Source organism: Triplophysa dalaica, chromosome 16, assembly GCF_015846415.1.
Source record: "Triplophysa dalaica isolate WHDGS20190420 chromosome 16, ASM1584641v1, whole genome shotgun sequence".
In the NCBI taxonomy this organism is placed as follows: domain Eukaryota; kingdom Metazoa; phylum Chordata; class Actinopteri; order Cypriniformes; family Nemacheilidae; genus Triplophysa; species Triplophysa dalaica.
Window position 1 is genome coordinate 15,324,595 of NC_079557.1, and position 12,586 is coordinate 15,337,180.

General features: G+C 39.8%; 1 protein-coding gene across 10 annotated transcripts in view; it reads left to right on the forward strand.

Annotated features, from left to right (window-relative positions):
• Positions 1–12,586, forward strand: part of enox2 (ecto-NOX disulfide-thiol exchanger 2) — a 238,919-nt gene that overhangs the window by 171,893 nt on the left and 54,440 nt on the right. The gene's annotated exons all lie outside the window — the stretch shown is intronic.

Here is a 12,586-nt window from a genome sequence, read left to right on the forward strand (position 1 = left end):
AGGAGTGACGTGTGCTCTCTTTGGTTCATTAAAGATATCTCTTGCCGCAGCATTCTGGATCATCTGTAGAGGTTTGGTTGTGCAAGCTGGAAGTCCTCCCAGTAGTGCATTGCAGTAGTCCAGTCTGGCCAGGACAAGAGCCTGGATTTGTGTAGCATGCTCTGATAGGAAGGGTCTAATTTTCCTGATATTGTAGAGGATGAATCTACAGGACCGGGCGGTGCTGGCAACTTGATCAGTGAAGTTGAGCTGATCATCGATCACCACTCCCAGGTTTCTTGCTTTTCTGGAAGGTGTGATGGTTGATGAGCCCAGTTGAATGGAAAGGTTGTGATGAGTCTTCGTGTCAGCCGGGATTACAAGCAGTTCTGTTTTTGGAAGGTTCAGCTGCAGGTGATGGGCGTTCATCCAGAGCGAGATGTCGGCTAGGCAAGCTGAGATGCGTGCAGAGACAGTCGGATCGTCAGGGCGAAAAGACATGTAGAGTTGAGTATCATCCGCATAGCAGTGATAGGAAAAGCCATGTTTCCTAATGACAGAGCCAAGGGATGTCATGTATACAGAGAATAGCAACGGACCAAGCACTGAGCCCTGAGGCACACCTGTGTCGAGATGATGGGACTCCGAAACCTCACCTCTCCAAGATACTCTAAAGGACCTACCCGAGAGGTAAGACCTGAACCATTGTAGCACCATTCCAGAGACCCCCATTGCCTTGAGGGTGGACAGGAGGATGTGATGGATAACGGTGTCAAAGGCGGCAGATAGATCTAGTAGGATAAGAACAGATGAGTTAGAGGAGGCTCTTTCCAGTCTCAGGGCTTCAATAACAGAGAGCAGCGCAGTCTCAGTGGAATGACCGCTCTTGAACCCAGACTGGTTGCTGTCCAGGAGGTTGTTCTGGGTGAGGAAAGATGAGAGCTGGTTACAAACAACACGTTCTAGAGTTTTAGCAGCGAAGGGGAGTAGGGATACTGGTCTATAGTTTTCTAACAGTGCAGGATTAAGAGTAGGCTTCTTTAGTAGTGGGGTAATACGGGCCTCTTTGAAGAGTGTAGGAAATGTGCCAGTGGTGAGAGACGAGTTGATAATGTGAGTCAGAGAGGGAACAACCGATGGAGAGATGGCCTGGAGGAGATGGGTTGAGATGGGATCTAGAGGGCAGGTAGTCGGGTGTTTGGAAGAAGACCTTAATGGCATAAGACATGTGCAGAATAATGATAGGCCATAGTGCAGCAGCCAAACTCGGTACAGTACCACAGTCCAATGACACAGTCGCTAGGAAAATTGTAGACATGTCCAATGATATCAGAGAGCAACTGATAGAGTTTTTTTTTAAAAGAGTCCTTACTATGCGCTGCAGCTGGATGAATCCACTGATATTGCTGGGCAGGCACAGCTCCTCACCTATGTCAGGTATCTGTGGGACAAGGCGATTTAGGAGGATGTCCTGTTTTGCCGGCCTCTTCAGCCATTTTCAATGTCCTTGATATTTTTATCTGTGAAAATGGTTTGGCTTGGGACCGATGCGTTTGCCTATGCACAGATGGTGCGCAGGCAATGACGGGGCGTGAGCGTGGCCTAGTTGCTCGTGTTCAGCAAGTAGCTCCACTTGTGAAATGGATACATTGCATGGTCCATTGCAAAGCACTAGCTGCTAAAAAAATGCTGAACCAATCCGTGAAAATGATAAATCTCATCAAATCATGGCCGCTAAACTCTCGCTTGTTTGGGGTCCTCTGCCAGGAGATGGGGTCAGGGCACGAACAGCTGCTTCTGCACACTGAAGTTCGCTGGCTCTACAGGGGGGCGGGTGTTACAGCGGTTGTATGAGCTGCGAGAGGAGGTGAAGTGTTTTTTGACAGAAATCAAATCAGATCTGGCGAAGCATCTGGATGACACTATGTGGCTTGCGTCTCTGTCCTATTTGCTCGATATATTTGACAGCTTGAACGTCCTCAACCTGTCTTTGCAAGGCCGCAGAACTCATATTTTGCTCCTTGCAGACAAAGTGCACGCCTTCACACAAAAACTAGACCTCTGGCATGGCTGCATCAGTCGAGGGAACTGCGACATGTTCCCCAGCCTTGCAGACTTTATCACTGATGCAGGCATGTCACACGATTTCTCCTCCCTATTTCAATCAGCATCTGAGCACCTGTCAGCAATGAGAAAACAATTTGCGACGTACTTTAAAGAGGATTATCGCTCTTTTGCATGGGTTCGAGATCCGTTTGTGTGCACAGCAAACGAGCTATCAATTGATATGCAGGAACAGCTTATTGAGCTGAAGAGTGACAATAGACTGAAGGAACTCTTTAGCTCCTGCCCTCTTTCGTGATTCTGGGCAGCATTGATGCAGGAATATCCTGAACTCTGTGACGTCGCTTTGAAGATTCTCCTTCCTTTCACGTCGACATATTTGTATGAGGCAGGATTCTCAAAAATGACTGCACTCAAAACGAAATACCGCAATCGTGCACAAATCGAGGATGATTTGAGGCTATGTTTATCAAACATTGAGCCAAGAATAATGTCTGTAGCTCACATTAGAAGTCTGGTGCTACTGCCAATTATAAAAATAGCCAAGTAATGATAATAGGCCTACCTACCGCTACTGACGATAATAATAATAGTAATAATAATGTGGGCCTAAAAATAATAGCCTAGGGCTATCTTTCTATCTTTATATGCAAGGTGATGTGGGGGGGGGGCACTGGGGCCCCAACTGCAATGAACCAGCTTTGGGGGGCCCAGCTTGCAAAAGGTTGAGAACCCCTGATTTATAAAGTTTTTTTTTTTATATATATATAACGTGATTTATGATTTTGTTACATTTATACATTTGGCAATAACCTATACATTTAGACTTTGGTATGTGCAATCCCCTGGGATCCAACCCATAACCTTCCAATGTTAACGCAATGCTCTTACCACTGAGCTACAGGAAAGCTATCTCTGTGTGTCTGTCTGTCTATCCATCCACTTGTTTATCCATCTGTCTCAGTCTGTCTGTCTGTCTGTCTGTCCATTCAGTCCTCTGTTTCGGTCTGTCTTTTCCATCTGTCTCCGCAGATTTTTCATTCTGTCACACTATCTTTCTTTATCTTTCTTTATCTTTCTTTCTTTCTGCCCATCTGTCTGTCTGTCCATTTGTCTACCTCTGTCTTTCCAACTATCTGTCTTCTTGTATGTCTGACTGTCTGTCTATCCATATGTCTGTCTATCTGTCTCTTTCTGTCTGTCTGTACATCTATATGTCCATCTTTCTCTGTCTGTCTGTCTGACTGTCTGTTAGTTGTGTAAAAGCATGTTTAATGAATACTTATTTATAGTGCTTATAAAGTGTACTGCATATGTTCCCATTTTATTAACATTAATATAAAGTGATCAGCGGAGGTCCGTTTAATAGTTTAGACATTGTTCAGTGATCTTGACCTATCAATCTATTGCTTTTTTGAGATGCATTCTTCTGCAGTGAATGTCAGATGGGAATCGATGTCTCAATCTGGTGATGTGAGAGGACTATTTTTGACTAATTTAATGAGCGAGGAGATGATTGTCATTTAGTCACTAATGAAAAGTGTGAAATCCAAGGGTGCTTGTTATGGCAAAACAATCAATATTGCTTTAGTGTACCTGATATGTATTCAGTCTATTAGCTCATTCACACCAGTACTTGTCAAAGCCCATGTGCATTTCTCACGCCCCTGTCCTGCCACATATTTTAAAGCAGCATAGTTTTTGTAACTTGTAGAGCTGCTGTAATTTAATCTATTTTACGCTGTAATCAGCTATGAAGGGAATGTTGTCCGGAAAAGCTCCAATCCATGCAGATCTTTTCAACCCGCTGGCTCGTTGCTCAAGGTTTAGAGGGGTAAAATGATTTCCTGCCCCCAGAATTCCTGGCAGCGTCAGGGGGAAATTGCAGTGTGAAGCGGCAGATCTTCTGCTTCCTCACAAAGACATTTTTACTTATTCCGCTGGGAGACGGCTGGCATGCCTCATTTGAGAATGCCCAACATGCCTCATGAGGTCTAGCTGTGTCATTCTTCAGTGCTGCTGCTGAGGGGGACGTTTACGGTGGAAGGCAGAGAGCGCGACGGACCCTCGCCTGCATCAGGCAGCGGTCGCCAGGAGCTCTCCGCTGTTAAATGCCAGGCAGAGTACACTGACTCTTTTGCTCTTTTGATTGATGGCTGCCTCTTAATGCAGCTGTCCCAAAACTAATTTATGGTTTAGATGCATTGCATATTATCCACACATCCAAACACACACATTTCAATCCAGCATCAATATTTACGGTGCGCAAAGTAATCCACCAGTAAATAATTAAGAAGCTGTTCTTGCCTTTGGATGTTTTGGTATTTCTCTTATATCATTTGGATGTGGTTACTGTTGAATAATAAAAAATAAAAAATAAATAAAAAAAACAGCAAACACTTTTTTAAGTTTTAAAGGGGCTGAGTTATACACTCCAGATCTCTTCTCATGTTTTTGAGATTTCTTGACAACCAGAAGGATTCTTTTGCAAAGTGCTAAGTAATTAGTAGGAAAGGGAAAATAATGTTCGACCAATCAAAATATATTGATGTTCTGTGCAGCACAATTTCTGGACAATGGAATGACAATGTGGGTGGTGTCATGCAAATGGTTGGTACATGTACACTGCTGTCTGGGGATGATTTTTTTTTAACTACACCAATGTGATTTTACTGTAACTTTAATTCTTGTATGTAATGCCTCTGTTGTGATTGTTTCACTTCTTTAAACATGTCGTGAATGTTGCTAAATAGTGTAAATGTGGTTGGGCTGACATATTTTAATGTGCTTAGATATGTTATGTCGGTCACACTTTAGAATTAGGGACCAATTCTCACTATTAATTAGTCTCAATAAACTCCTAAATACTGCTTATAAGGTCATTTTTAGGTTTTGTGTAGAATAAAGGGTTTAGAATAAGGTATGGCAGAAAAAGGCATTAATATGTGCTTTATACATACTAATATACAACCAATATGCATGCATTAGTAAGCAAGTAGTTAATGCTGAATTTGTGTACCTTAATTTAAAGTGTAACCCTTATGTATATATGTTGATGTGTTAATGTGGTTGCCTGAGTGGGTGAATGTTTTCTGTTGTGTATGTTTATGTAGGGCTGTTTGATTATGACAGAAATTATAACCCCGATTATTTTGCCCGATGTTGAAATTATTTAACATGATTAACATAAATAAATAACTGCTTTCAACTTAATAACAAAAAAAAATGTTGAAAAACAGATAAAATTAAATGTGAATGGATGCATTCAAATAAATAAATAAAATAATAAATAAATATAAAAATGAAGAAAGAAGTCAACCCTTGCGAACAAAATGCGGCACAATCATTGTTTTACCTCGATTATTTTGATTTAATAATTATTGGAAGCCAACTTTTTAATTAACTCTTTCACCGCCATTGACGAGTTATCTCGTCATTTAAAAAAAAGTGCATCCCCGCCAAAGTAGAGTTATTACGGCAATCAGTGTTTGTACTGTTTTACAGCAGGTGGCGCTATTACACACCACTGGGAAAAAGTACAGAATCCCAGAACCTAGAACGTATATGTTTTAGCGGTTTTTAATGAATGTTCTGAGTGCACTCGTTAATTATCTCAGCTGTTTAATCAAAGTGATGCATTTTTTAAGAAACCTACCCACATCTAGGGAGTGATAAAAAATGAACAAATGAAGATAGAAGAATACTGTTTCTTTTCTGTAAAATCTGAGACTCTGTTCTTTCATATTACATATTGTTTGTCCATATATTCTTTACAGAAAATTTACTGTGAGCCATTAAAGTTGGGTGAAAATGTTAAAAAACGCTGGCATAGGCTGGCAACTTTTTTTTTTAAAGAGGCTGGCGGCGAATGATTTAATTACGATTAATTGCACAGCCACATGTTATTGTATATTGTACATCAAACTTTCTCTCTCGCTAATATACAGATTTGTCCTCTGGTGTGACAGCAAAAATGTAAAAAAAAACTATAAATTAAGATAATTCTCTCTTATGCTATTTTATACGATAAATATAAATATGAATAATATAAAACACTGTTAAATTGACAGTTTGATTTTTTTCATTCTGCTATGTCCCACCATAGGACACATGTACGATTCATTCATCAATTACCAATACATCAAAGCGGAACTTTATATATGGCCATCCTGTAATACAGTATATCCAGGCTAGACTCTACAAAATACTCAATTTTCTATTTTAGTGGTTGTTAGCACTGCAGAGACAAAAAAACATGGCTAAAGCCTGGACATCTATATTCCTAAGGCTTGAGGAAAGAAGGCTTGTGCTTTGAGAACAAATATAAATAATCACTGTTAAGCATTATTGCCTAAGGTTTTTCCTGTGCTTTGCCTCTAAATCCTGCCATATAGAAGATCCTGCCCTGGGAAACAGTGTATATTGGATCAAACTAGGTCAGCTTCTGAACAAACCTACCTTTTCATATATCCAGATATAGACAGTTTTTGTGCGCTAGGATCATCTGTCTTACAAGTGTCATGAATAAATATAATTTCCTGCTCTAATTTTTTAACAACCTGCTTTTTCCTGGAGAGCAGGCCTGTGATTTCTCAGCCTGCTTAATGTGCTGCGTGTCTTCCGAGAGCAGGCTCCATAATTCATCAGCCTGGTGCCTATTACCTCCATGCCAGAGCTCGAGCAGACCCGCACCTGCCGGCGTGAGGCACATTAAAACCTTAGCTGAGGGCTGCGTCCATCCCAACTAACACACAACTGTCAGACTAAATTGTGCTTAGAGAGATGAGCGAGCAGGCTGTTTCATGTTTATAAGGCTGCATGCTCACCCTTGCAAGTAATGTTAGGCATTTAATAAACCATTGCGATTTAATTAAACTAATATTTATTCGTAATGCTTCAAAGTGAAGTTGTACTGTTTTCTGTGTTATTTGAGCACATGTGTTTCCTCTAGTCTCAAATTAGTTTTGCAAGCACTCCAGATGAATACGTTTTGCCCCATTAGTGGTGTCCACAGATCGTCACTTATTATGAACACAGAGGATTATTTGCATTATCTGCTTCACTTGTCACATCCGAACACTCATGAACCCTCTCAGCCCCTGGATGTTTTGTCGCTACAATTGGTTGTCATTATGAACGGCACTTGTGTACCTTATATTAAATATCGAAGCCCTCTGAATACATAAATGTATACAATCCAACATGGATTTGGATTTGGAACTGTATTATAACAGACATTTGGCAAGTACTGCTGGATTCTTGAGAAAAGTGCACTGCTATAAAAAGCTGCACATATTCTTCATTTCATTAATCGAATAGAATAATGGATGACCCTGAACATTGGAAACTAAAATTTTCCCTGAATTTCTATGAGATTACAATCTGGGCTTTGATTATGTAACTCTTATATTGAGCTGTATCTTTTGGACCATTTTTTAGAGCCATTTATGGTTCAACTGTTTTATTAAAGGCCTTACTTCTCAAAGACACTCTGATGTTGTCCATCAGTTCTATAATAAATTCACAGCTGACTGCGTCCTGGTAGATTTGTCAGGACAGTTCAGAAATCCAGCTCTAGACTATATAAAGCTTCCACCACCAACACTTTGTTTTTGAATACTTTAGACACTTTTTTTGATTTTCACCTAATGTGGCAGCTTTAGATTTTTGTCTCTCGCATAGAGAGCACTATGTTCTAGCAGTCCTGATCTTCACCTTGCCTGCCTTGAGCTTCTTCCTCAATCATTGATCTACATTCTTTTTTGGGAGCAGGGAATTCTTCCTTCATGACTTTGTTTGTAGGACAGAGTTGTGCAGTCTCTTTGGACACTCGACTCGTGGCGAGTCTAAAACTTATCAGAGGATGTTCTGACCTGAAAGGATGCTGAAAACGTTCCGTTGGTATGTGGGCTTAGAAATGAGGGTGATTTTCTACAGATAGCTTGGAAATGGTTTTAAACCCTGCCTTGACTTGTAGGCATCAGCAGTTGTTTGTCAATGCATCTTGAAGAGCTCTTTTGATCTTTGCATGATGTAGCCACCCAACTCAAGTTTCTCTCTAATAGTGCTTTAATCTCATTTGTTGCACCTGATTCTAATTTTGGACCTATGATGCAGTGGAAAATGGAAGGATGTGATTTTCCGCATATGCTGACATCACATTTACAGCAGTTTTAATGAAAAAAGTTCAGAATAAACCATAAGAATGAAATAATGTATGGTTAAATGGTTGCACTTGACAGCAGGCAATCTGAGTAATAAAAAAACTAGAATGAGTTTATTAAAATTTATCCTCTGGATTATTTTGTTTGTGTGCTGGTTCGCTCATATTTTTATTGCTAGTTATCACATCTAACGCAAACATTCAGGGTAAGTATTAAAGCTGGGTTTCTGCCAATCTTATTTTAATCTTGAGTACCTAAAGAGTAGTATTGCATACGTCGTATCTTCAAAGAGGATATAGTTTGATCACATTTATAATAGATAGATATAGCTGTAATACTACCTCCTGAAATCATACGGCGCTTGCGGGGGGGAGAGGTAGGCTGAACTAAAGCACATTGTCAACAAAAGACAGACATCTGTTTCACTCACCGCATGCAGTTAATGTCCGCCATCTTTTAGCGCTGGGACGGCTCCATATATCAGTTTCAAACGATCTCCATATCCAGCGTTATATCCACCGTTTATATAACATTCATCACCCAAATGCAGTGAACAAACAGACACCTGAACTTCGCGAACATTAGCTCGCTTTCTCACTCCTGCACACAAGTGAAAGTGACGTCTGTTTATGCTCCTTCTTCTGCTCTCCATGTTGCCGCGTGGGCGTGCCGCATGCTTTTCCGGGAGAATTGTCCAATAAGGGACTAAGAAAAATAGTTACAAAACAGTTTTATATGTTCGAAAAAAAACGTTCCGAAACCTGTACGATCGCTGATTGAGTGTATTAAGCACAGAATTACTACGTCATACGCCCAACTCATTTTGACAAGTAAATCATTTTAAGCATGAGAAGACAGCACGTTTAACATTGTAAAGAAGTCAGAATGCATGACACATCGTTGCAGCACCCCTTTAACAGGTTAGCACATCCCTGCTACATGTGTAAGTGGCAGTCAGGGTTAAGCAGAGTTTCATCCTGTTGTCTATATTTGCCACCCAGAACACTGAAGTCAGCAGAAAGAATGTTCAAATGCACTGTGTAGCAGTTTATAAGCACAGTCTTCAGCTATAAAGGCTTTAATGAAGCAACATAAAAAATGATAGAATGAACCACCCACCCACTGCAGACAAAAAAATGTCTGTTGGGCCTGAAGCCTACAATGACAAATTCGAAAACACTTTCTATTCATTAATTCTGACTAAAGCATATGATTAAACTGTTTATTTTCTTAAATTTGAGGTTTAGATTCTCTTTCATGTTAATGTATTATTATTGGATGTAAACATAGTTCTTTTAACATAAATGTCTTTTCATGATGATTAACCCTGTGTTCACACTTGACATCTTTTTTGAAGCTGCTGGCTTCTGAAATCTTTATCCTATGGAATAAACAAGAAAGTCCCGAGGGCTTTTTTAAATGCCAGCATCTTTTTCTGCAGCTCAGAGCATCTTTTGAGGTTGAAAAAAGCTCAACAGTTCACCTTTTTCACGGCTAACCAATGACAGGGACCTGTCATTTCCATAACAACGTGCGAGAAACGTTATTGGTCGAGCTCGGAAATTTAATGGTGGCCGAAGCGGTTGATCGATAGTTTTTTATATATGTTTTAATGTTTAACTTTCACTTTCCATAATTTCTGATTGCATTTATTGCGAGAAATTATTATTGTATTTTTAAAATATTTGGTTTGTTATTGCAAAGTCGTTCTCTGTTTATAATTCATATAGAATTCTGTTAGATTGCCTATAAAGCCTGTCCCTCTAAGCTGCCTTCATGCACAAATTCGATCTTTGAACATTGCCATCTGCTATTTGTAACCACAAACCTGCAAGCATTTTTTTTTACTAAAAAAGCGCCATTGTCAACTTTTTCGTGCAAAAAAGAAGTCAAATGTGAATACAGCGTAAATTTGTAAAATGGCTCACTCAGCAACCATTTGAAATGAATGGTCAACCTGCGAATCACTTCATTTTCTAAAGAGAGTTACCCAACAGAGACACACTGGGCCCTGTTTTCACAATCTAAGCACATGGTCTAAAGCTTATAGTGCAAGTGCACTCAGGGCCCACACGGGAGCATGGTCTAAATGGGTTGTCCCGATTCTTAATGAGTAATGGGTATTTTTTGGGCATAATATGCAAAAAAACAATCAAAGTGTCATCTCTCATTCCCTTTAAGAGCCAGTTGTGCTCGCGCCATGGATGATTCGCTATTTTCACGGCGGAATTTGCAAAGACTGGATGCTTCTCCAGAGAGGAAACGCAACTGCTCGTGCGTCAGGTTAAAGTGCGCGAGCAGATCATCTACATGACAAGCCGGGTTTTTAATCTTTTTGTACACAATAATAATCTTTTACATTGTAATCCATTTATGCGTCGGGCTGAAACTATGTGCTGAAAACAATGTGTGCGCCTTGCGCCACATTGTGCCGGGTGTACAATAGGGCCCAGTGAGTGTGAAACCTGTGGTTATAGTTGAATAATTGTTATTGTTAGGCAGTGTAGAAGTCAAATTCTTAAAATGATGCAACTTGTATAGAACCTGTTCAGCATCTTTCATTTTCTCTGCATCACTCGACAGGTGCTGCCTCGCAATGATCTGCCCATTTTTGTCAATTTATGATTGGAAAGCAACAATTTAAGAGTTTTTCTTAGTCAGCTCTGTTTCTTTCGCTGTGTCAGACAGACAGGGTTTTGGCATGCATCAGAAAGTGTGGCATTCATGCAAGGGTGAGTCACCTCCCAAGTGTCTGGGGTGCATCTTATCTCCTGCCTCCATTAGTGTCTATGAGACAGAAATATCAATACTAACAGAATCATTAAGGTAGCCAATGTGACGCCTAATCTCCGCAGCCTCCTCGTTCTCCTTCTGCCTGAGCGGATGTGCACCCGACCTGTCGTCACCTCTCAGACACATCTGCCAGCTCTGTGCTCCCAGTTTATCTTCACAATCCATCCTGAACTGCCCTGCGAGATGGATTTTTCGTTTGCCTGCTCTTCTTCTAGTTCTTCCTCTAGCATATGGATGGCAAAAATAGCACATTACTAAATTAACGTACAATGACAAACATAAGATTAAAAAGGAAAGAAAATGTGTTATTCACCAATTAGAACACAACATTTTGTACATTTTCTTAACTAGTTCTTGGCTGTTTTTTTTTGAATGAGTAAATATATTATATATTTTTCATTACTCTAAGCCTCAGATGGCACAGGCCTCCCATGGATCATTCGTGCATATTGCATATAAAAATATCTCAAGCTTGCCAAAATCACGGGCACCAGGCTGCTACAATTAGCATTTCTAATGAAGATCTAATTACTGCATTTGCCAAAATTTCAGAGGTTTGTGGCATTCATTTTTATATGTTTGTGTGTGAGTGTGTTTGGCACTTGAGGTCATTTTATACAAATAGGAAGTCTTAAAGGGAGAGTTCACCCAAAAATGAAGACTGACTCTCTAGTTGTTCCAAATCTGTATACATTTCTTTGTTTGTTTGAACACAGAGAAAGATATTTAGATGAATGCTGGTGACCAAACAGTTCTTGTAACCAAATAGTTCTTGGACACCATTGATTACCATAGTGGCAATTGTAGTCAGAAGTGCCCCAAAACTGTTTACTTTCCCACATTCTTCAAACTATATCTTTTGTGTTTAACAGAACAAAAAAAAATTGTTTTCCTACTATGGTTGTCAATGGGGTCCAAGAACTGTTTGGTTATAAGCATTCTTCTAAATATCTTTCTCTGTGTTCAACCAAACAAATTGATACAGATTTGGAACAACTCGAAGGTGAGTAAATGAATGTTTGAATGTTTATTTTTAGGTGAACTATTCTTTTAAAGTCTGCCATTTTTTGCTAATTCATCTTCTGTTATCTATTTTCCCCTCACCGGAGACAAGACATTATTTGAATAACCATTAGGGTTTTGGTTCTTATCTAAATTAGCAAAGTGATCAGTCTATATGTTTATACTCGAAATATCAAGACAAAGCTCATATTGATTTTATTTGTCAGTTTGTCAGTTGAAAACTACATTTGTTTAAATCCTGCAGATCGCCCTGTTGTTTTCTCAAGGGTAACGAACAGTGACCGCTATTTTGTTTATGGAGACTCTACACTTTAAACATACGCCCCGCAATACATTAATTCATCATTTATTTATTCACGTAGCTTATTTATTTTCAGAATGATTTAGCAGAACTTTTTAGCAATTTTTTCCGTGTTAGAGGCAGAGCTTGTTTATCTTGCGCGGCTGCAAATAAAGGAAATATTTGAAGTGTTTGAGTAGAGTGCTCTCACCGAGGTTAGACAGACTTACAAACTCGGACCCACTCCACAGGTGCGACATAGACCGTAGAGATTGAGGGCTCC